This window comes from Rattus norvegicus, chromosome 5 (assembly GCF_036323735.1).
Source record: "Rattus norvegicus strain BN/NHsdMcwi chromosome 5, GRCr8, whole genome shotgun sequence".
Lineage (NCBI taxonomy): Eukaryota > Metazoa > Chordata > Mammalia > Rodentia > Muridae > Rattus > Rattus norvegicus.
In genome coordinates, this window is record NC_086023.1 from 162742314 (window position 1) to 162768585 (window position 26272).

The 26272-nt window shown below is 36.9% G+C and overlaps 1 protein-coding gene and 2 pseudogenes across 3 annotated transcripts in view; 1 reads left to right on the top strand and 2 right to left on the bottom strand.

The window, feature by feature from the left end:
• LOC103692519 (60S ribosomal protein L9 pseudogene) overlaps positions 1–26272 on the top strand; it is a 1198372-nt gene that overhangs the window by 1127568 nt on the left and 44532 nt on the right. The window lies entirely within an intron of this gene.
• On the bottom strand, positions 738–3034 carry Csnk1g3-ps3 (casein kinase 1, gamma 3, pseudogene 3; annotated as a pseudogene).
• On the bottom strand, positions 4607–19433 carry Rex2l1-ps1 (reduced expression 2 like 1, pseudogene 1; annotated as a pseudogene). 2 transcript variants are annotated; one of them, XR_010066722.1, is made up of 4 exons: positions 19263–19432; positions 18106–18198; positions 8147–8273; positions 4607–7272 (listed from the first exon to the last, which is right to left on the bottom strand). The product of XR_010066722.1 is annotated as a reduced expression 2 like 1, pseudogene 1, transcript variant X1 (transcript). The 2 variants fall into 2 exon arrangements; XR_010066723.1 differs by lacking the exon at positions 18106–18198 and having other exon boundaries at positions 19263–19433.

Genomic DNA, 26272 nt, shown 5'->3' on the forward strand with positions numbered 1-26272 from the left:
AAGAAGGCTTGCGAAGTGGAATGGACTTGACTAACGACAGAACTGTTACACTGTTCATATGCAGGCACTGTGAAAGCTATGGAGGCAAAGCTCCCTGCCCACACTCTCTCCAGAATATTCTCCAATCAACAACATTGTGCTCAAGACAGGGAATTCCAGAGACTTAGCCAAGCTGAATACAAGAGATTCATGAGCACAGAGGGCAGCAGAGTGGCCCAGTGTTTGTTGCTGGGAGTATGATTCTTTTCCGTAATTGAAGAACAACATAACAGGCAGCCACCATTGTATAGCATGTCCTCCGGTTTCTGCTTCTGAGAGAAATGTGGCCATGAGCAGTAAGTAGGCTCTTAATGGGGCTCCAGCCTTACACACTGAAAACAAGTTTACATTTTCATCCTATCCTCAGTGTGTTTCTAAACTCTAACACACATTACTTATCCAATACTCACTTCTTGCCATCTATCATATATTATCATCTGGAAGCAGAGTGACATTATCAGATGTTCCTGGTGCTTCTTCTGCAGTTGCACCTCACACAGTGGTGCCAGAGAAGCCGAGCTCATATTTCCAATACTGCCAATTTATTGACTGCCAGAGTTAGCTAATCCCATAGTACTTTTTCCTCAGTACCTCGAGGCAGTGACTGTACCATTATTTCACAAAGAGAAGGTCAATATGATTCATGAATTACAGTACCATCAGACATACTGAAATCAATTAAGATGTCACAAAACAGGAATTGTTCAAAAAAGTTGTTTTTAATATTTGGGCAACTGTTTTCTCTGCTGCACTAACCAGTGAGAGGAATATTCCTGTTTGATTATGCTTTTATAGAAGATATAAAGAAATCAAATTAGGTACAATTAATTGACATTTGGACACCTGAATTGTTTTCCTATGGAACTGTTTTCAACAATACACTTCATTCGTCCATTCCATTCAAGGATGGGAAAAGCACTCACGTTTTGACAAGATTTTAAAGCTTCCATAAAGTTAAATCAGGGATGGGGTGATGAATGTAAGACCACCACAAAATGAAATATGAAAGTATGACGCTTTTGTTTCAAGAGTGAATCCTTGAAAATATATGTGGTCACTATACAGATGATTTTAATCACAAGACAGGATATAAACATGTAAATAACTCCCCAGGATATGTCTGTCTCCAGTCATTTGTGACACTGTATGGTTTTTCTTTCCCTTTGTTTAAAAAAGCAGCAGCACCACATATTCAAAACTCTCTGGCAGTTGGTTTTATCCATCACTTCAACTTCCATAGGGGCTGTAATGGGTACAATTGACCATCCGGCTGTGGGGTCATCCATGTTTAGTTCTCCATTTGCAGAACTTACAACCTGGTTTTTAGACCGCTGTATCTTGTCTCTGTTGGTGTGCTTCTCTGTTTGATGACAGACTGGGGTCTTGCTGAACTGCACCTACAGGAGTAGGCAACTGTTTACCAATCCAGTCACATTCATAATCAAACATATACCCTTTGCAATCAAACAAGAGAGTAAAAAGCTTTTTTAGGTAATCATAGTCTGGCTTTTCAAAACAATCTAGCCTTTGTATGTAACAAAGATATGTTGCCATTTCTTGGAAGTATTCACACAGCACTTCTATCGGTGTGGCTCGTTTCATGTCTCCAATTTTCTGATATCTCTCTTAGTGTATGGACCTTTAAGGCGTGCCAAGGAAGACCGCCTCTCAAGAAGTACATGAACATATGGCTTAAAGGTTCTAATAAATCAGCTCTTCTACTCTGTTCTTTTCCTACATGTGTGTTTAAGCTCATGTATCTGGCTGTTCCAGTAAGGATTCGTGTTCTCTGTATGGTATATGATTCTTTGTCTCTGGATCAATATATTCCTTTGCCAAACCAAAATCTGAAAGACCCCCCTCCAGAAAGGGGATTATACGAGCCCAGCCCTAGGCCCTCAAACATAGAAATGACAGATGAGTTTTAATACACAGGCAGGCCTGGAATGAAAATAAGCCTTATGAGAAAGTTCAAGAAGTTCATATGAGTCTCAAGCTTTGTGGGACAAGCTGACCCAACATTTAGACAAAATAGCCCAGAAAAGAAAACAAAATGCAGAAACTAGACTAAAATATGGGCATTGCTCCATGGGCCACCTGGCAAGGAAAAAGAAACAGTCCCTGACCCCCCGGGAGACCCGACCACCATGTACTTTTTGCTAACTCACTGTTATGATTATAGCCAAAATAGGTAATGTACACGTATGCCTCGTTTACTCCACCAATCACATCCCTGTAACCATGCATCTGCTTCTGTAAGCCTGCTTCTGCTCCCCAAAACACTATAAAAAGCCCATCCCTGGTTCTGGTAGGCGCGCCAGTCTTCCGAATTGACTGGGACGCCCACAGATACCTGTGCTTCCTGATCAATAAAAATCCTCTTGCAGATTGCAGCCTGTGGACTCGGACTGGTCATTGGGGCTTGAGGATCTCCCTCCTGAGGGAAGATTCTCGCTGAGAGAATGATATGAATGACTTGCTGCGCTTTGTTTCCTGGCCGTCCTATTAAGAAATTCTCAGGCTTCATATGTCTGTATATCAAGTTCTTTGAGCGGATATACTCAATGGGAGAAATTGGTTGTATAGCTATCATGAGAACTGTTTTAAGAGGAAATGTTCTATCACAGAGGTCAAACAAATCTTCCAAACTAGGTGCCAGCAGTTCAAGCACCATACCGTTGTATTTACCACAAGGGCCAAAACATTAAACTTGAGGTACACCATCTCCAGATGCTAACTGCTTACAGAATCTGTACTCCAAATGCAGCTGTGGTGCTCTGGATTTCATGGACTCCAGTTTAATCGCCACATATTCATTTGTATATAAACTTTTCCATAATTGTAATTCTCTAAATTTGCCACATCCAATTTTTTCCCACCTCTAAAGTTAGGTCCAACCATTAAAACTCCAGATGAAGAAATCCCAGTTCCTCGAATGCTGTGCCCTGACCAACCACTGGCGTGCCATTCTGTCATCTGATTTGTCCTTGTCTTTCTTTTTCACGAGTTAAAGACCTACACTCAACTGAGAAAACATTCACTGTATAATCTGATCAACAGTTTCCATTCTATATGTATACTGTCATGATATCTGAACTGCAGGAGTTAAATACTGAGTTTTATTGTGTTTGCTTTGATCAAAGTACATGGATATTTGGGCCATTTATAATGTGATACCACTTCTTTACAGTGTTTGACCAAATTTGTATGTCTATGATATTTGTAAACATATGCATGATCTGTATTTCTTATCATAAAACTACTTAGTTTTATTCTCAGTAGGGTTTTTTTTTGGGCTGTATAATGTTTATATGATCTGACCTCCTTATACATAAGGTGTGTATATTAATCCAATTATGGACTTAAATATTTTAAAGTATGAATAACTTTATTTGCTGCAAAGTCCAGTGTGTAGACATTTGCTTTTTGGCAATATTTTTAAGTGCTCCATTTTAGTGCCAGAGAATAAATCTTTGGCACAGACTGGTCAGTAAGAGGTAATGCAGGTATGTTCAGGTTAAGGCATCTATGTTTTGCATTTTTATGCTTCTTTTCTGGCAACATTAATGAAATCAGCATTGCCTGAATGTCTGAATACTGAAAATCAGCCCTGTTTAAAAGTGTGTAATTGAAAAAGAATTAAATAAAGGTAGTTTTTTAAAAAAAGGAAATCTGCTTTGTTCCTTTTGGTACAGTGGAATATTCAAGTGCAACAGTACAGGATAACATAATGATCTGTAATATGTGTCAGTGGGTAGCATTGTTCTGAAAGTTACTGGAGTTTTGTTTAATTAAGGGGTACTATTGATTTCAGAGCCATGCAGAGACACATCACAGTGTGGATGGCTATACCTGAAGATGATGAAGCCATATTTTCATTTATTTTCTTGTTGACTTTTCTCTCATATTTTCTTGTATTAAGGAAAGAGGACAGACTAATTGTTGAGTCTCTGAAAGCCTCTACATGTTTTCTGATTCAAGTCTTGTTAAATTAACCTAGTACTACTATGGCAGTAAACCTGGACATTGATCAGAATCATCTCTATTTTAGTTAACATAAATCATAATTTCTAATACAGTGTTTCTAACTTTTCTGATGCTAAACACTGACATACAATTCAAATAATTCTAATGTGGGCAGAATAACTTGGAGTTGAATGATTTCTCAGTTCTAAGACCATCATAAGTATATGTTTTCTATGACCTTAATCAACCCCTATGACAGAGCGATTACTGCAACCAAAGTGGTTGATAGCCACCCACTGAAAATGACTACTATAACATTTATTTTATGGGATTGTAGAAAATACTCATGACTTCAGCATATGTTTTATGAGAGACATTTCCTAGGAAGATGGAACATATATTCATCTAAGGATCCCAAGTATGAACTTAAAACAACCAAATCAAACATGGGGACTCATTCACATTTATTTACAGGACAATGGGGAAGGAGTCGTTGACCACACAGCACAAGGACACATAATCAGTCTCAGTAGTTATCCTCAAACATGAAACCAGCATTTAATAAAAATTATGAATACGGATTGTCAAAGGAGACTTAACATCTGTAGACATATTTATAGGATAAAGAACAAACAGTTTTCATATCTCAGTTTGTCAAATAAACCTTTTTAAGTATAATTTGTCTGAATTTGATCACTTGAATATACAGAATGCTGCCAGTATTATTAGATATTTTGAGGGGTGAAGTCCCTTTGAAATAGATAATTTCTCTTGCCATGCACGTGTTACACAAGACTATATTATTCTGGCTTCCCCACATGTCTTCATCTTGGAATATTTGAGGGTGAACTGGTAAAAGTTTAATGAAAACTTTCCTACATTGTCAAATTTTCAGAGTTTTTCTCAGCATAAATAGTTGACATTTTCTAAGATTTGAACACTGCATGAAGGTTTCTGAAGTTTTCATAATCATACAAATTCGCTAGTGTGGAAGCTCAATTTTTGCAAGATACACTTACCCACAAAAAATTTAAAATGTTTTCTCAGACCTGAAATGAAGTCAAAGATATTTCCAAATACATTATATTTCTTCAGATTGTCACATGTACGTATTCTGTTAATTCTAAGAGATAGGCCAAAAGAAAATATTCACACCTCTAATACATTTGAAAATTTTCTCTCCTTTAATATTATCTAATTGTTGGGAGCGGCTAAAGATAGCACTGACATCTAGTGGTCGTTTATGGTATACAACCATTAAAGCCATGTCCTTGGCATTCTGGCATTTACATGGCCAGAGTGATATTCATGCTAATAAGGTATTTCATACTCCACCAATCCCCAGAGGACAAGTTTACAGCCACTGTCTGTCTTGTATTTAAGGTGAGTGCCTTTGTTCCCCGGGGTCCCCCGTATCAAGAATAAGGTGTTCCTGCAATAAAGGCAGTTAAGAAGAGCCCAATGGTGTTGCATCTTCCTTGCTGGTCGAGGTGGGTGCTTCATCTAATGAATTTTAAGACGATATTTGCTGGTAAAGAATTGTTTTATTGACTAAATTTATAATGCTTTTCTACTGTATGTAATCTGTCAGACATTGTAGTTAATGCATTTTTCATGTACATGACACTTGCAAGTATTATCTCATGTATGAAATCTCTGATGTCTTCTCAGGCAAACATTTGGGTAAGGCATTTGTCACATTCACTGCATTTGTAAGGTTTCTCTCCTCTATGAAGTCTCTAATGTACATGAAGACTGCATTTCTGGGTAAAGTATTTGTCACACATTTGTAAATTTATTCTCCTGGATGAATTCTCTGAGCAATTGTCAAAGTAACTTTGTGAGTAAAAGATTTGTCACATTCAGTTCACTTACATTGTTTCTCTCCAGTATGAATTCTCTGATGAATTCAGACTTAGTGGGTAAAGCATTTCCCACATAAAGGGAATTTGAAAGGTTTTTGTCCTAAATGAATTCTCTGATGAATACTAAGATGAGACTGTCGGCCAAAGCATATGTCACATTCACCATATTTGTAAGGTTTCTCTCCTGTATGAAGTCTCTGATGTACACGAACAGTATAGTTTTGGGTAAAGCATTTGTCATATTAACCACATTTGTTTGGTTTCTCTCCTGTATGAACTGTCTGAAGAATTCTCAAACTAATTCTGTGGTCAAACCATTTGTCACATTTACTGCATTTGAAAGGTTTCTCTCCTGTATGAATTCTCATATGGTTTCTCAGAGTGCCTTTTTCAGTAAAGCATTTGTCACATTTACTGCATTTGTAAGGTTTATCTCCTGTATGAATTCTCATATGGTTTCTCAGAGTGCCTTTTTCAGTAAAGCATTTGTCACATTCACTGCATTTGTAAGGTTTATCTCCTGTATGAATTCTCTGATGAATAGTAAGATTGGATTGGTGGCCAAAGCATTTGTCACATTCACTGCATTTGTAAGGTTTCTCTCCTGTATGAACTCTCTGATGAATCTTCAGACTGCCTTTGTAGCTGAAGTACTTGTCACATTTACTGCATTTGTAAGGTTTCTCTCCTGTATGAATTCTCATATGGTTTCTCAGAGTGCCATTCTCAGTAAAGCATTTGTCACATTCACTGCATTTGTAAGGTTTATCTCTTGTATGAACTCTCTGATGAATACTAAGATGGTATCCTTGGGCAAAGAATTTGTCACATTGACTACATTTGTAAGGTTTCTCTCCTGAATGGCTTCTTTGATGACGCATAAGACAGGATTGGTGGGCAAAATATTTGTCACATTGACTACATTTGTAAGGTTTCTCTCCTGAATGAATTCTCTGATGCAAATGAAGATTCTCTTTTCTGGCAAAGCATTTATCACATGTACTACATTGGTGAAGGTTCTTACCATTAATGTCTTGTTTCAGCATCAGTTTATGTTTATAGACAAAATCCTTATCAAATTCTGTATTTTTGTGTTCTTTGTTCTCTCTGTGGATTCCAGAATTTACACCAATGATAGCACATTCATTTGAAAACTGTACACAGTCTTTATATTTGTAAACTTCTCTCATTTTCCCAGCTTTATGTCTTTTCAGGTTTGAGGACTGAAGGGAGGAATCTTGGAGATGAGTTTTATAAGGTGTACTTTGGGTGGATTCAAGAGTCATTTTGCTAATTTCCTCCCATTTACAAAACTTCTTTTGGATATTCATATGCTCATGGACAATGCACGCGGTGTCTTGTTCCAAGACATTCCCATGTTTTCCACCTATCAGATTATTTTCTAAAAAATGAAAGTGCAAATAGGGATGGCAGGGGTTACTGCACTGGAGAAAAAGAGATTCAATAATGGGTGTTTGCTGAATTATCTGGTAAACTAGACCATTTCAAGGATTTATGCTCTTAAAATTGGTTTTACTCTTTTCATAATCATTACTTGGATGCTCAGTTCTGATCTGTATCAGAATGATAATACACTTCAAATATTATCTTAAAAGTTGTACCTTGCAGAAACTAAAAAAAATTAATCATCAATCAATATTGAACATACATAAATTAGATCTCTGAATAACATATCTCTAATTTTTGATTATAATTTGATTCAAAGAGACATTGTATACCTGTGGTCAGCTAGAAATTCATAATCACAAATGAATCCTATATATATGCTTGTGTCAATTCCAAAATGCTGAAGATAAAGAGCATGCCGTATAAATACGAAACTAAGAGACCACATATCAAACTACAAAGAAATAGGGGAAATGAAAATTCTCCAAACCAACAACTCTATATCTACATAAAACATTTTTCATTATTAAAAGCCATAATTAAAGAGATTAGTGTAATAATAAAATGAATGTGCTCCAATTACTATATGTCCAGAAATACAATTCCTTTTTCTGAACATTATATTTTTTAACTCATAAGTTTGTTTTATAGCTAGATAAGAGGTACTGGAAAGATCTTGGAGAATATAACACTGGTTATTCCTCCAAAGAAAGTGCAGAAATGTAAAGGAAATGCCATGGAAAAATTATCATGCTAAGAGGAACCTCCCTTATCCTAGTGCTTTCCAGACATTTCAGAGAGTTTACATATACACAATGTAGGAAAATTCAAAGTAAGATTCAGGAATTCTACAAAAAGTGCATTCTTACCCACAGACAATAGATTGTTGTACGTCTCCAAAATCACATCCATGTACAGTGTCCACTAAGCAAAACTGAGACTTTCCCATTCCTCTAGTGTGAACTCTGGAGCCACATCCTTGAAGGTTAAGAAACCCTGTAATAGAATATTACCTATTTGTTACTTTACAAAATTGCTTTCCTACATTAAAAAAATAGCGCTAACGAATTGGAGATAATTTGTTATATATATTAGGAAAGGAAAATATTGAAGGACAAATATTTTCTCAAAGTTTCGCAGATATGAGTCTAAAGTTATTAATAGCTGGTCTTCCACAGATAATCTACAGAATGATTTACAATAATGCTGTCATTCATAAAGGCTCTCACATTTATGAGTTTTCTGTGGTTTTCTGAGACTTCAGCAGCAAAAGAAAGATTTGCCACCATCAGTACATTTGAATTTTTTTTGCACAGTGTATATTGGATAATATCATTTAAAGCCCTCTCTTATGAAATTTGTTTAACTGCAACCCCATGGTACTACAAACTGTATTTTTATATTCATTTCTTTAGAATCCAAGAATCTCTGCTAAATACTTCTGGCAGGAGGAATATATGGCACATATGCATAATTTCAGACAAATGTTACCAACTTCCATTATAAAAGAAAAGGTATTTAATATAAGTTCAAAATATAGGTATTAAAATAGTCATATATTTCCTGGTATTTATATCTCTCTGAGAATGGATGATATAATCATCTCAAAAGCTGTAATCTTTTTCAGAACATAATACATGTTTTTGATTTCTGGATACAATAATGTACCTATATGTAGTATAGTTTGATATCAAAGTGAATACTAATGTTACAGCACAGATGGTCAAGTTATGATGAGGAAAAATATGCTATCAATTCTACTATGTCTACCTCACACAATATGAACAATAGCTCAACCCTGTGTGCAGCTGGGCCTCACAGGATTGTATTATAACATATGTATTCCATATTCTGAGGTCTAGCTACAATAATAGAAACTTTCTGAAAGGAAGAAGTAGAATATTAAATGGAGAATTAATGGATGAATCAAATACTAAAGTTTTTTCTTAAAACAGAAAAGGAGTGCAATGTCAGGACATATATTAAACATTCCAAGTAGCACATAGAATCAAATACTTAGGGCAATTATTTTATGTAAGTATATTCAAAACCAGAGAAACAATGCTACAGGGAATTAAATTATTTAAAGTTCTAAAAATGCTACCATAAGCAATACATATAGTACATAGTCATATATAAATTTCATATGATCTTTCACAAAAGAATACGTGTGATATGTGTGTTAAAATGAATGCTATATGTGACAATGGATTTCGATGAAGTAGAATCAATTCCTTTGATTAAATCTTTTTTAATGATAGGGATAATTACTCTAATTTTTCATAAATATGGAATACATTATTCCCCCTGAGATTGATTAATTGAAAATTTCAATATTGTACTTTTAGCTTTATTTTCTTCTCTTTGGAATATAAGCTCATTTGAATATCTGAATAGCCATGGGCACAGATAAATGTTATGTATAATTCTTTCTTGTTTAACCAAACTATAATATTCAGGTTATATATGATTTCTATTACAAATAGGCATCAGATACATAAACCTGTGGCATGAAAAAAATGACTAAGAGATAAAGACACTTGTTGTGATTTTAATCTCAAGGATTTGGTGATGAACCCAGGAACCTAGGTTCATAATTTATCATTCATTGTACCTAAAAATATGCAGTTACTTACATACTTGAAGAGAAAAATGTTGGAAAAAAAACAAACATGGTATAACATCATTTTGAGTAGAGGAAAGAGAGCCGATGAACCATTCTACCTTCTAAAGAAGAGAACACATGGGGAAAAAAAATCCAAGCCATGATCCCATGGAACAAGCTGGAGTAGCAACTCTAATATCAAATAAAACTGACTTTCAACCCAAGGTATCAAAAAATATGAGGACATTTCACACTCATCAAAAACAAAAATACCAAGATGAACTGTCATCTGTGAACATATATGATCCAAAAGAGCACATTTGCAAAAGAAATGTTACTGAAGCGGAAAGCACACATTGATCCTCACACAATAATACTGGGAGAGTTCAACACCCACTCTCACCAATGGACAGATTAGTGAAACAGAAACTAAACAGAAACTAAACAGAGACAGAGTAAACTTGGATTTAAGAATCATATAGATTTAACAGATATATAGAGAGAATATTTTATCCAAAAACAAAATAATATACCTCCTTCTCAGCACATCATAGTACCTTCAGTAAAATTGACCATATAATCAGACATAAAACGAGCCTCAATCGATACAAAAAGACAGAAATAATTCCATACATTCTATCACATCACCATGGACTAAGGATAATCTTCAATACAAACAAGAAGAAGCCCACATACACACGAAACCTGAATAATTCTCTACTATGTACTATCACTCTACAATGATAAGTGATCAGGGAAAAGCATAAAGTAAAGATTTTTTAGAATTTCATGAAAATGAAGAAACAACATACACATATTTATATGACATGATGAAAACATTGAAAATCCCACAGTTCCCTGCACTCAAATTCCTTGGGGAAGAGAGATGAACACGTAGGAGTGTAGATATCCTGAGACCACAAGACAGACTGCTACTTCTGCACACCTCAGGAGGAGAAACTGCACAGCGCCTCTGGACACAGGAATATAGGAACAGGTAGCCACTGGTACACACAGTTCTGGTCTGTGCCTAGGACTGAACTGCACCAGCCAAACAGCTCCCCGCACCTAAACACCACGGGGGACCCTCAGAAGTGTGAACACTTCTGAGAAGTCAGAGGAGATTACCCTCTGCCCACATTCCAGACTCAAGAGGGAATCGCCTAGTGCCAACTGTGGTGCCTGGGTGCAAGGACCTAGGAGAACTCAGGGGCAGGACCCATTGATTCCTGCCCGCGCCTTCAGCTGGAAGACAGTCTGCAGGGAGTACCAAGAAACCTGAAAACAGAGCACCTGTTCTCAGAAAAGCCTGACAGAAAAGAGGAAAAGGGTTCTACAGGAGTGCTGACATAGAGGGCTATAGCAGGGTCAAATCAGTCTCAGAAACGGCAAGACAAGCAAACACCACAGACAACTCAATGGCTAGAGGCAGGCGCAGGAACTTAAGTGCAACAGAAACCAAGACTACTTGGCATTATCAGAGCCCAGTTCTCCCACCAAAGAAAATACTGGATATCCAAACACACCAGAAAAGCAAGATTTAGATTTAAAATCGCACTTTTTTGATAATGATGGAGGACTTTAAGAAGAACATAAAGAAGTCCCTTAAAGACATGCAGGAAAAAACAAGTAAACAAGTAGAAGCCCTTAGAAAGGAAACACAAAACTCCCCTGAAAGAATTATAGGAAAACAAAAGCAAACAGGTGAGGATTGAATAAAACCTTTCAGGAGTTAAAAATGGAAAACGAAACAATAAAGAAAGCACAAAGGGAGACAACCCTGGATATAGAAAATCAAAGGAAGAGACAAGGAGTTATATATACAAGCATCAACAACAGAATACAAGAGATAGAAGAGAGGTGCAGAAGATATCATAGAAAACATGGATACATTGTCAAAGATAATATAAAGGGGAAAAAGCTCCTAGCCAAAACATCTAGGATATCAGGACACAATGAGAAGATTAACCCTAAGGATAAGAGGTATAGAAGAAAGTGAAGACTCCCAACTTAAATGGCCAATTAGATATATTCAACCAAACTATAGAAGAAAACTTCCCAAACCTAAAGAAAGAGGTGCCCATAAACATACATGAAACCTGAAGAATTCCAAATAGATTGGACCAGAAGAGAAATTCCTCCCATCACATAATAGTTAAAACACCAAATGCACAAAACAAAGAAAGGTTATTAAAAGCAGTAAGGGAAAAGGGTCAAGTGAGATATAAAGGCAGACCTATTAGACTTACACCAGACTTCTTACCAGAGACTATGATAGCCAGAAGATCCTGGACAGATGTCAAACAAACCCTAAGAGAACACAAATGCCAGCCCAAGTTTACCGTATCGAGCACAACTCTCAATTAACAGAGATGGAGAAACCAAGATAGTCCATGACAAAACCATATTTATACAATATCTTTCTACAAATCCAGGCCTACAAAGGATAATAGATGGAAAACACCAATACAAGGAGGGAAACCACCCCATACAGAAAGCAAGTATGCAATTTCCGAGTAATGGAACCAAAAGATATACAGACAAACATAATTCCACCTCTAACAACTAAAATAACAGGGAGCGACAATCACTATTCCTTAATGTCTCTCAACATCAACGGACTCAATTACCCAATAAAAAGCCCCAGGCTGACAGACTGGATACATAAAGAGAACCCAGCATTTTGCTGCATTCAGGAAACATATCTCAGAGACAAAAACAGACAGGAACTCAGTATAAATGGCTAGAAAACAACTTTCCAAGAAAATGGCCCGAAGAAACAAGCTGCAGTTGCCATTCTAACATCAAATGAAATTGACTTTCAACAAAAAGTCATTAAAAAATATAAGGAAGGAAACTTCATATTCATGAATTCTCAATCCTAAATATCTATGTTCCAAATGCAAGGACACCTACTTTCATAAAAGAAACCTTACTAAAGCTCAAAGCACACATTGCACCTCACACAACAATAATAGGAGTTTTAACTTCACTCTCATCAATGGGCAGATCATGGAAACAGAAACTAAACAGAGATATAGAAACTAACAGAAGTTATGAAGCAAATAGATTTAACAGATATTTATAGAACATTCCATCGTAAAACAAAAGGATATACCTTCTTCTCAGCACCTCATGGTACCTTCTCCAAAACGGACGATATAATTGGTCACAAAACAGTCCTCAACAGACACAGGCAGATAGAAATAATCCCATGCATCCTATCAGATCACCACGCACTAAGACTGGTTTTCGATAACAACAATAATGACAGAAAGCCCATATATACATGGAAGATGACAACTTGGTCAAGGAAGAAAAAAAGAAAGAAATTAAAGACTTCTCAGAATTTAATAAAAATGAATATAAAACATTCCCAAACTTATGAGAAGCAATGACAGTTATGCTAAGAGGTAAACTCATAGCTCTGACAGCCTGCAAAAATAAACAGCAGAGAGCATATATCAGCAGATTGACAGCACACCGAAAAGCTCTAGAACAAAAAGAAATAAATGAAACCAAGAGGAGTAGAAATCAGAAACAAAAAGGACTATACAAGAATCAACAAAACCAGGAACTGGTTCTTTGAGAAAATAAACAAGATAGATAAATCCTTAGCAAGACTGACCAGAGGGAACAGAGAGTGAATCCAAATTAACAAAATCAGAAATGAAAAGGTAGATATAACAACAGACTCTGAAGAAATTAAAAAGATCATCAGATCCTACGACAAATGTCTATATTCAGCCAAATCGGAAAATCAGGAGGAAATGGACAATTTTCTAGACAGATATCAGGTACCAATGTTAAATAAGGTACAAAGAAATCAACTAAACAACCCCATAACTCCTAAAGAAATAGACGCAGTTATTAAAAGTCTCCCAACCAAAAACAGACCAGGACCAGATGGGTTTAGTGAGGAATTCTGATAGATTTCATAGAAGAGCTCATACCAATACTGTCCAAACTATTCCACAAAACAGAAACAGACAGAGCACTACCAAATTCCTTCTATGAAGCCACAATTATTCTTACACTGTAACCACCCAAAGACCCAAAGAAAGAGAACTTCAGACCAATTTCTCTTATGAATATTGACACAAAAATACTCAATAAAAGTCTTGCAAACCAAATCCAAGAACACGTCAAAACGATCAATCATGATCAAGTAAGCTTCATCCCAGGAAGCAAAGATGGTTTACTATACAGAAATCCATCAATGTAATCCATTATATAAAAACTTAAAGAGAAGAACAACACGATAATTTCATTAGATACTGAGAAAGCATTTGACAAAATTCAACACCCCTTCATGATAAAAGTCCTGGAAAGACCAGGAACTCAAGACACATATCTAAGCATAATAAAAGCAATATGCAGCAAACCGGTAGCTAACATCAAACTAAATTGAGAGAAACTTGAAGCAATCCCATTAAAATAAGGAACTATACATGCTGCCCATTCTCTCCATATTGACTCACTATAAGTCCTAGCCAGAGCAATCAGACAATGAAAGGAGGTCAACGGGATACAAATTGGAAGGCAAGAATCCAAACTATCACTCTTTGCAGATGCTATGATGGTATACTTGTGACCCCAAAAGTTCCACCAGAGAAGTACTTAACCTGATAAACAACTTCAGCAAAGTGTTGTAGTATAAAACTAAATCAAACAACTCAATAGCCTTCCTCTACTAAAGAATACACAGGCTGAGAAAGAAATTAGGGAAATGACACCCTTCACAATAGTCCCTAATAATATAAAATATCTGGTTGTGACTTTAACCAAGCAAGTTAAAGATCTGTATGACAAGAACTTCAAGTCTCTTAAGAAAGATATTGAGGAACATCTCAGAAGATGGAAAGATCTTCCATGCTCATGGATTGGCAGGATTTTTATGGTAAAAAAGGCCATTTTGGTAAAAGCAATCTACAGATTCAATGCAATCCCCATCAAAGTTCCTACTCAATTCTTTATAGAGACAAAAAGAGCAATTTGCAAATTCATTTGGAATAACAAAATACCCAATATATGCAGCAAAAACTATACTCAATAATAAAAGGACTTCTGGGGGAATCACCATCCCTGAATTCAAGCAGTATTACAGAGCAATAGGCATAACAACTGTACAGCATTGATACAGAGACAGGCAGATAGATCAGTGGGAGAGGACTGAAGATCCATAAATGAATGGCTAATGGCTACCCTGACTGATGACCTAGATTTGAATGGTGTTTCATTAGCTATTACAATCAAACACTATATCTGAAACTTTGGTGGAGTTCGACTTCTTTTTACCAAGCAGATACAGTATATCTATTTTCCATATGTATCCTATAATCTTGGAGTACAAAGATTCTATCTGCCAAATATCATGGGTTCTACAAAAGCATAAGTTGTCATCAGATTTAGGTATAGCCATTTTCATCAGCATCTACGAAGGCTTTCAATAGTTCATGACATAAAACTTCTGTTTCCAACTTTCTTTTCCTTTCAATATGGCCCTGTTTCCAAATGCCCGTGACACATTTTTACGCATGGATCTTGATCCCTTGACATCTCCATGAATGCATTACTATGTAGAGTATTATGATTAAAGCCAGAAATGTCTTCAACTAAAATTTACTATTCTGAAACTTTAAGCCACTTGTTCTCCACTTTTAATGGTGTGGTAAACCTTTATTATAGTTCCAGGAATTCAAAAGTTGCTTTATCTACATGTTTCAGACCCACATGCAGATTGATAACAAGAGTGGCGTATCACTTCCCAAGACCATAAAAATTATGGGTTTAATAATGGTCAGTCTTTGACAAACCCTGTGAATGTGTCAATGGACCACAAAGAGGTCATAACTCAAGGCTTAAGAACAAGAGTTCTAGGCAATGTCAAAACAAGATCAAGAAGGAGGTATGGTAGAATTCAGTGATGGCTGCCAGGGAAAATACATATACACAGCGATAAGATGAACCATTTAAGGGTATGCTCTTGGAATGATTCCCTCATTATACCAAATCTGCTAATATAATATCACTGTTGAAAAATCTTCCTGAGCATGCATATATCTGCATCGTGTCATTGTCTCAGGCAATTCTCAGGTTCCAAATCAGTAACAAATATGAATACAATGAGACTCTTGGAGCCTTGCAGTTAAGGATTTCCTTTCTGGCAAACACTCTTGTAGGTTGAAGAATGTGTGACATGTGTCTTCTGGCATATATACCAATACATATACATACACATACATGCAAATATACATACATATGTTTATGTATAGATAAAAACATAAGAATTCAACCTTAATATTGAGATACTATTAGTATACAAAGTTTTCAGGACCCTGGATTCAGCAAATATTCAGCGTTTTTAATGTATGACATTGAACTTATGTCTACCATGTCAGATATCCTGGCATTTGATGGGTATATGAATAGTCTATTTCAATGCCCCTGCCTCAAAGATTAGACTGACACTGGGAAAAAGCAGATGATGGAGTGTCAGGAAAATCATATATAATTAATAAGAATTGATGAAGAAAATAATTTCCTAAGGAACAAGTAAAAAAGCAAACAATCGAGGGTACAGGCGCGGTGCAGGGCTACTTCGAGTCCAGGTGGGCATCGGGGCCAGGTGAGTGGCCCCATAACGTGGAAGGGATGATCGAGTTCTTCTAGAAGATGTCCTGGAAACCTAAGTTGCTGGAGCTCGAAGTGACTTGATGGCACTTCAGAACCATCGGGCTGTTTCATGGAACTTCCACTGAAGCGGTGCGGAAATGGAGACTGAAATGAGACTCCAGCTGTGTTGATCGCTTTTGAAGCCTCCTTCGCCTTCCTTTAACAAAGCAATCCGTAGTTTCTGGTTCCTGGCCTAAGCTTGATTCTATCTATGTGTTTGTCCTCCTCCCAGACTCCTTCAGATTTTGAATAAGGAACCCAGCTATGCCTATTGTCTGACATCTGAATAGAATGAACCTCAGCCATTGTAGCCAGCTAGAGGAAAACACATCTGCTAATCAGTGCTTCTGGACACTAGATCAGGCCAGACTGGGCTTCGAAAGTCCCAGTCTCAAATAAATGTGATTTTATATATATATAAAAAAAGTAAACAATCTATGTCATAATACTAGGCCAAGCAATAATCAAGTGCAGAAACCCAGGCCCTCCGTGTTCCTTCTAACACTGTCTGAGGAGTAAACAGATGCAGCACTGAATTCTTTAGAAAATCCCACAGTAATCATGTACAGTGAATATTACAGAATACAAAAAGAAAGGGAATGTGGTACAGTCATCAAACAAAGCTGACTTTACCTGGATCCAAAAGCAAATGAACATAAAAATATGCAATTCTGTACTTTTGAGCCTTTCAGTCAAAGTTTACTATCAATTGTTTCACCATAGTCTTTTTAAAGTAGATAAACTCAAATATCAATGTGTAGTGTTCAGATACTGAGGCTCGTAAGACCATAGCATTCTAGCCTAGCATTCCCTAGGAAAATATTAAAGAGATTAACTTCCTCTACTCCCAGACGTATCTCGCTATTGTCATATCTAAGAGCTGTAACAATGTACATCTCTTTCCAGTTGTCCTATCCCTTAACATCAAAAGAGGGGATGTTATAATAGCATACAGTAGTAAAAATAGTTATGCATAGATTAAAATCAGGAGAGCATGGAATAATATTTTTCTGGTTCTGAGAAAGATAATTGGCAATTGTAGTGTTGAATTCAGAGAAGTAGCTACAAGTATTGACAATAGATAAGGTACAGTTGAATGTCGTTATTCATTAAGACATGTTTTTTAATCAAATCCTACGTACACAATAAACTGAATAAAACATGCAAAAGAGAACACTACATACATTTTTCATGAGGCCATAGGAAATAAAACTTTTCTTGTGAAGAATGAATGAGTACCTGAAAACTAGGAATGATTCGTCATGAACAACACAGTAAAGCTCTAGCCCACACTAGGAATGGAGAACAATGTGAACCGTAAGTTGCTACTCACAAGGCCAGCAAAACCTTCCAAATTAAAAGTCCTAAGGAACACAACCTCACAACGAGCAAAAATTCACTGAACAATCTTCAAAGAAGTCCACAATAAAATCCTTGCTGGAAGTGAGAACAGATGAAAAAGGTATCTACATAATGAAGCATATTTCTTGTGAATCTTGGTTTTCAGTTCAGGAAGAAGAAAACTGACAGTGTATTCTGTGGTGATACCTGGATCCTTTGTTAGAAGTCTCTTTGGTCTTTACCATCCAGGGCTCTTAGTTTTGATTTACAATTATGCAGAATTTCTGAGCATATGGAGACCTGAAAATGGGAAAATATTGTTGAGAAAGAACCTGGAAATTTTCATGAGACAAACATGAAAGATGGGAACAAGTAGCAAAAGGATAAGTATGAAGGAAAGAGAAGATATCATGAAAATGCCTCTTTTCTCTGAGGATTTCAGTTTTCCCTATGAGATGTAACAGGTAGTCACAGCTAACATTCACGCAGAGTCCTTTTCCAAGCAACACTGAGGAAGAGAAAGAAACACTGCAAGAAAACTATTGTGGCCCACAGAATCCAGACTGTTGAACTCCTCCAACCAGAGGGCTCTGAAAATAGCCTTGAGTGCAGGCTCTAAGCATTCCCACACCTGCAAGAAGTGAAAATTGCAGAACTCAGAAAACCATTAATGTGCATGGTCAGAGAGCTTTTCATGAGCCAAGGGGACATTTAACTTAAGTGAGTAATCATAGTTATTCAAAAGGTGCTGTCTAATTCTGTCTCAATCTAGAGTAAGTTCTCCACTTATAAAGATACCTGTGAAGCCTATTATGTCACACTTCTGAATGCTGTGTTTACATCACAGCCTGCATATGCCTCAGTGTAAAATTAATGGAGAGTATAACTTAACTCAGGAAATGTTTATATTTACAGCCATATGAAACGGCTTTATAACAAAGATTTTCTAATTCAATCAAATCTGCACTGGTTCCTCATATGTCAAAGATCTACAAAGCTCTCTTGGAATACCTATTCAGGCCGCTAGAGAAAGGTAAATGGAACGACAAGCGGAGGAACAGGGGAGTTAAGAAAGCATCCATGAATCTGAACCGGAAGAACTTTACTAAGGCTTTTTGAAAGAAAACCCTGCTGTACAAACTACAGATGCGGCCAAGGATCTACGAGGTTCTTTTAGAAAAATATTCTGGCGACCACAAAATTAATTAAAGCATCACCTTCAACCCCAGTTCACAGATCTCAAACTTCCTGACAACGCTAAGATATCCACGACAGAATTATAAGAGTGGAGGCAGAAAATGCACCCCCGCTCCACAGCGCTGCTCCGCTCCTGCCTGTTTCCGGGTCGCAGCAGCTCCTCTGACCTGGCAGGGTGACAGGACGAGCTGATGAATGTCCCAGGAAGCCGGCACCGCAACTGCAGCTCCAGGAAGTTTTCAGGTACCTGGAGGACTCAGGCCTAGTCTCCCACCAGGACTTCCTGAACGCGAGGAAGCCAAGACACATGGAGAAAGGCGGGAGGGCGGAACTTCCTGTCACTTCCGCGGATTTCTGGGAGCAACTCCTGCTGGACCCGCCCAATATTCAGCAGCTTCCTGTTACGCAAATCTTCTAAGCCCACCTACTTCGGAACATTTTAATTATTTCCCGTCCTAATTCTTCATAGATACTTTTTAATCGGTTTGGATTTTTGCTTGCTTGCTTCCTTGATTTTTCCTTTGTTTTTATTTTGTATTTTTCTTAATCTCATCCGATCAGGCAAGTGTGCCCCCGCTCCCGATCGGAACCACTCCCCCAGCTCTGTTGCAGGCTGCCTTCCACACAACTGCAGCTGTCAGGAGTGCAGGACCTACTCTGCACAGCTTAGCATCAAGCTTGCTGCCAGTCTAGACCAGAAGTGGATGTAGTAGGACACTGCGCCTGGGTTCTGACCCACTTACATCCAAGGTCGTCCTCCACATTGTGAGACTAGTGTGCTAGGCTAAAGATACACAAAATATAGCAATTCCTCTGAATTATGATGCTCAGAACAAATACTCCCCAAAACTAAGATGAAATTAAAATGCCTTGGGTTAAACCACAAACCTTATATGAACTTCCTAATGAAGGTGATTTACATGATATTCAAGATAATTAATTGAATACCCAGAGTCAAAGCTTGTAAACCCTCTGTACTTCTCTCTCATCTCTTCCCATATCTGAACTGGCCCACCTTTTTCCTTTCTCTCCTCTCTCCCTTACACATCCCTCTCTGCACTTCCCAGAGATTATTTTCTTCACCAGTCTGAGTATCCCTGTAAGGTCTACACTTAGGCATGGTCTTCTTTCTTCTTGGGTTTCATATGTTTTTTTTTAGTGGTATTGTGATTATTCAAAGCTACTTTTTGGCTAATATCCACTTATTAGTGAGTGCAAACCATGTGAGTTCCTTTTTTACTGGGTTATCTCACACAGGTTGATTATTTTCAAGTTCCATCCATTTGCATTCAAATTTAATGAATTTATTGTTTTAGTGGCTGAGTAGTACGCCATTATGTAAATGTACCACATCTTCTGTATGCATTCCTCTAGTGAGGGGTATCTGGCTTGTTTCCAGCTTCTGGCTATTATAAATAAGGCTGCTATGAACTTAATGAAGCATGTGTCCTTTTTATATGTTGAAGTGTCATTTGAGAATATGCCGGGAGCAGTATAGCTGGGTTCTCAGGTAGAACAATTCCCAACTTTCTGAGTAACCACCAGACTCTTTTCCAGAGTGGTTGTACCAGATTGCAGCCACATCCACATTCCTTTGTCTCCACATCCACACCAGCATCTGCTGCCACCCAAGTTTTCATCTTAGCTATTCTGACTTATGTATGGTAGAATCTCATGGTTGCTTTAATTTGCATTTCCCTGTTGATTGAAATGATGAACATTTCTTTAAGGGTTTCTCAGCCATTCGAAATTGGTCAGTTGAGAGTTCTCTGTTTAGCTCAGTACACCATTTTTAAATAGGGTTATGTAGTCCTCTGGGGTCTAACTTCCTAAGTTGTTTGTATATTTTCGATGTGAGTACTCTATCACATGTAGTGTAGGGTTGGTAGACATCTTTTCTCAAACTGTGGATTGCCATTTTTTACTTATTACAGTGAGCCTTGCCCTACATAAGGTTTTCAATTTTATGAGGTCTCATTTGTCATTTTTTTTATATAAGAGCATAAGCCATTAGGATTCTGTACAGAACAATTTCCCCTGTACCACTTGTTCAAAGTTCTTTCCCACTTTCTCTTGTATTAATTTCAGTTTTTCTGGTGTGATGTGAAGGGCCGTGATCTACTTGGACTTGAATTTGTAAAAGGAGATAAGAATGGGTCAATTTGCATTCTTCTACAGGCACACTGAATGTTGAAACAACCACATTTGTTGAAAATGCAGTAATTACTTTTAGTTAACATAGGTATGCATTTTTTCAGGATAAAATAGGTGATTTTCCATTGCAGGGCCTGTTAACCTTCAAGGATCTGTCTGTGTACTTTTCACTGGAGGAATGGGAATGTCTCTAATTTGCACAGAGAGGATTGTATATAGATGTGATGTTAGAGAATTACAAAAATCTATTATTTGTGGGTAAGAATGTACTTCTTGTTGAATTTCTAATTCTTTCTTTGAAATTTCCTACTATGTGTTTATGTAACTCTTTTAAATGTCTAGAGACCCCAAATGAAGGAAATTCAAGTTAAAATCTGACCTTTTTCATTATGTTCTTTTAATATTTATCTGCTTGCTTTGGAAATGTCCAGATATTTACTTTCTGAAATTTCATTACAGATATATTACTTATCTGTCCTAGCTTCTGCAATGTACAATTAGATTTTGTTTTCTTTTTATTGGTTATTTCATTTACTTACCTTGCAAATGTTATGCCAATTCCCTATTCCCCCTACACAAACCTAATATCCTATCCCTTCTTCCCCAGCTTCTATGAGGGTTCTCCCCCATCTACCCAAAAACCCAATCCTGTCTCACTGCCCAAGGAATACCCTACACTGGGGCATCAAGGGTTCACAGGACTGTGGGCCTTCCCTCCCATAGATGCCATTTAATATAATCCTCTGCTTCATATGCAGGTGGAGACATGTGCCCAATCATATGTAGTTTTTGGTTAGTGGTTTAATACCCGGGAGCTCTGGGGTTTCTGAATGGTTGATACTGTAATCCTTAGTATGGGGTTGAAAACCCCTCCAACTCCTTCAGCCAATATCCTAACATTTCATTGTGGTCCCTGTCCTTAGTCTGATTCTGGCTGCACGCCTCCACTTTTGTATTTGTGAGGCTCAAGAATAGCTTCTGAGAATACAGCTGTATCTAGCTCCCGTCACCAAACACTTTATGGTGTCAGCAATAGTGTCTTGGCTGCTATCTGTATATGAAATGGACCCCATTTGGGGCAGTCTCTAGAGTGCATTTCCTCCAGTCTCCCCTAGAATATTTGTCCCTGTATTTTGTTTAGACATGTGCAGTTCTAGGTTAATATTTTTGAGAAGGGTACATGGTATAATTTGAAAATAAGATTTAAAAGGTTATTATCATTTCATACCATTTGATATAGATAAGATTTGAGGTTCTTTTGAGGAACCATATTATCACTAAAAAAAAAAAAAAACCCAAATCCTCTCTTGAGAGCACATATCCATGAGAATATATAGTTTACCTAAAATTCCAGCAAACACTTGATTATTGAATCACTTATTCCTCATTTAAGTAATCCCTGTTATGCCTTATTACATTTTTTCAGAAAATCAATTTGTATGAGGAAAGTATGAGACGGTCTTTAATCAAGACACAGAGCACATTGTCCAAGAGCATGTGAATATCCAAGAGAACTCTTCTATATGTGACAAGCTTAGTAATAATATTTATGAATCCACCCAAAGTACATTTTGTAAAACTAAACACAGATATGCCTCTCTTCAATCCTTAAATCTAACAGGATATAAAACTGGGAACACTACAAAATGTTGTAGATATAAAGACTGTGTAAACCCTTTAAATGTGTGTTCTATCACTAATCTCAATCAAGCAATCCATATAGGGCAGAAAGAACAAAATAGAAATACAGAAGATTAAATTTTTAAGTAAAACATTTGTCACATTCAGTGCATTTAAAAAGCTTCTCTCTTGTATTAATTCTCTGATGAATTTTAAGATAGCATTTTTGGGTGAAGACTTTGTCACATTGACTATATGTGTAAGGTTTAATTTGATACAGTTTTTGTCTCTATACAAAAACTCATGCTCAAAGAAAACAATAGTGAAGGGAGCTCTTATAAATGTAATGAATCTGAGAAATGCTTTACTCAGAAATGCAATCTTCAAAGCATCAAGCAAAGGAACCTTACAAATGTAGTACATGTGACAAAGGCTATACCAAAATTTCCATCTAAGACTTCATCAGCGAATTCAAACAGGAGAGAAACAAATGCAGTGAATGTCACAAATTCTTTATACAATAATCCAAATATAGTGCTTATAAGAGAATTCATGTAGGAGAGAAATATTACAAATGCAATGAATATGAGAAATGCTTTAGCCATCAATCCTGTCTTAGGATTCATCAGAGGATTCATACAGGAGAGAAACCTTACAAATGCAGTGAATGTGACAAATGCTTTACTAGGAAGCATCATCTGATAATTTGTAGGTAGCCGTATTGGATTTGGGCCTGGCTGCTTTGTGACTGCATAGCTCAAGGTGGCTACGTGACTCTGGGCTGTATGGCCACAGATGCTCACCCCTCGGTGGCTGCTGTAAGATTATGAGATTGTTGGACAAAAGCTTCTCCCAGGAAGACCCCGGGAGAAATCACAGGATGTTTCAGCCTGAGCAAAACACCAGATGTCCCTGAGCAGATTCCTGAGAAGGGTTCAACCTTTTCAAAGAACATGTCCCCAGAAGACTGTTGCCTCTTTGTTTAAGGAGGATACCTTGCAGTTTAGTGATTCACCCTATATCCTTGGGCACTTCCCAATACTCCCCCACCCTAAGCTTCAGTTCCCGCCTCTATTCCTGCCTCAGAGCTTTAAATGCTGTACATTTCTCTCAATAAACGAGACCTTGACAACGGAACTTTTGCTTGGTCTCCTTCTCTCCACCCCCTTGACTTACAGGTAGAATGCCTCTTCGGGACCCTGAATAACTGGACCCGCTGGACGGGTCAAACAATTAATCATCAATTAATCATCAAACAATTAATACATGAAACAACACTCACAAATATTGTATATGTGACAAATGTATTACCACAACTTCAGTCTGAGATATTATCAGAGATTTTATACATTAGAGAATCTTTGTAAATAAAGAGAATGAGGCAATCCTTTATGAAGAAATATCATCGTAAATTATTTAGAAAATACAGGAGAAAAACCTTTTGAATGTATTGAAGAGGTGAATACTTTAGTTTTGACTCATTTCTTAGAATTTAACCAAGAATGTATACAGCCAGGAATCTGAGCAAATATAATATATGCATTAATATCTGACTTCATATCAGGTCAGGGGAAACATCTGAACAGCTTTTTGTAGTGAAAGTATTTCTTCTGTGAAAAATGTGGCATGTGTTTTATTCAGGGTGTATGCGTGCAACACTTGAGGATCTACACTAGAGAATTTGTCTGATCGTGAAAAACTTGTTAAAACCATGCAATGTTCAAATCTTAGATAGTGTCAACTATTTGTGCTGGGAGAAACTCTGAAAATGTGACAATGTAGGAAAGTTTTCATTAATCTTTTACTGGTTCACCCTCAAATAATACAAGATGAAGACAAGTGGGGAAGCCAGAAGAATGTAATACTGTGTAATCCTTTCAGGGAGACATAAATAATCCATTATAAAGGGAAACTAATTAAGATGTGTACTATACCCCTCAAAATTTCCAATAAAACTGGCAGCATTCTGTATATTCAATTCAAACGGATGAATTTAGGCAAATAATACTTCAAAGTATATTTGACATTCTAGGCCAAGAAGACTGCACGTTCTTTATCCTACATATATTCCTACAGATATGAATTGTGCTTTGAGTATCCAGAAACAAAAATTCTTATCAAATGCTGGTTTCATATTTCTGAATAATACCTGATTCTGAGTCCCTTGTGCTCTGGTCAACAACTCCTTCCCCATTGTTCATAAATTAAGAGGAATGATTCAACAAGTGTGACTTGGTTGTTTTCAATTTTCACTTGGGACACGTAGATGAATATATTTCCACCTTCTGGCATCTTCCTCAATTTTTCTTCTTCAGAAACTAAGTTCTTGTCATACATGCTTTCACTATCTTGATTAGATATAAATGAATTTACTTTATTTGGTTTGTGGCTATTGCATAACTTACTTTTTATCCTGTTTACTGCCTCGAGTAGAAGATGTCTACTTCTATTTTCAAGTCAACTGTGCATCCAGCCACTTTGGCAAAATATTTTTCAACTGTAGTTTTCTACACTTTTGGTCTCCTATTATCTGAATAAGTTATATTTTGAGTTTTTCCTTTCTACATTGTAACTCCTTGATCTCCTTTAGTTGCCTGATTGATATTTCTAGAACTTCCAGTTACTATAATGAAGAGATATGTGGAGAGTGGACAGCCTTGTCTTGTCCATGATTTTAGTGGAAATGCTTGAAGTTTCTCTCCATCTAATTTGATTTTTGGTATTAATTGCTGTATATTGCCTGTATTTTATTTAGATATGCTCCTTGTATCTCTTTTCTCCCCAAACTTATCATGAAGACACGTTGGATTTCATCAAACACATTTGTGGTGTCTAGTTAGATATTTATATGGGGTTTTTCTTTCAGTTTTTTATATTGTGCATTATTGTGATGGTTATACCTTGTTGGCAACTTTATGTACATTCGGAACAAACTGCAATCCAATAATGGAGGGAATACCTGTTATGTAATCTGTGTCATTAGGAAACAGGCTTCTGATTCACAACTTGACATGAGATGACACACACTTTTGATCCAGATCATGAGGCATAGTGGACATGAGTTGTTTAGTCCTTGACAAGGTACTAAATACATTAAATCACAGGAATCTGAGGCAAGCAGAATTCTGAGATCTAGGCCAGTTTGGCACATAGTAAATTTCAAAACAAGGCACGGTTGTGCACATCATTAAGGCGGGGCATACCTTCTGATGTAGGCCTGCATAATGATGATAGAAGGAAGTCTCACTTTTCTTCACCTGCTTGCACTTACTTGCCATATGTCTGTTGTAAACTACTTCTTGAGGAATCCAGTATATACAGAAAAGCAGATGAGACGACTAGTTTCCTAGGATTGACTTAGATTCTTGGCTTTCCCATTAACTGCTTTCCATTGTTAGGTTAG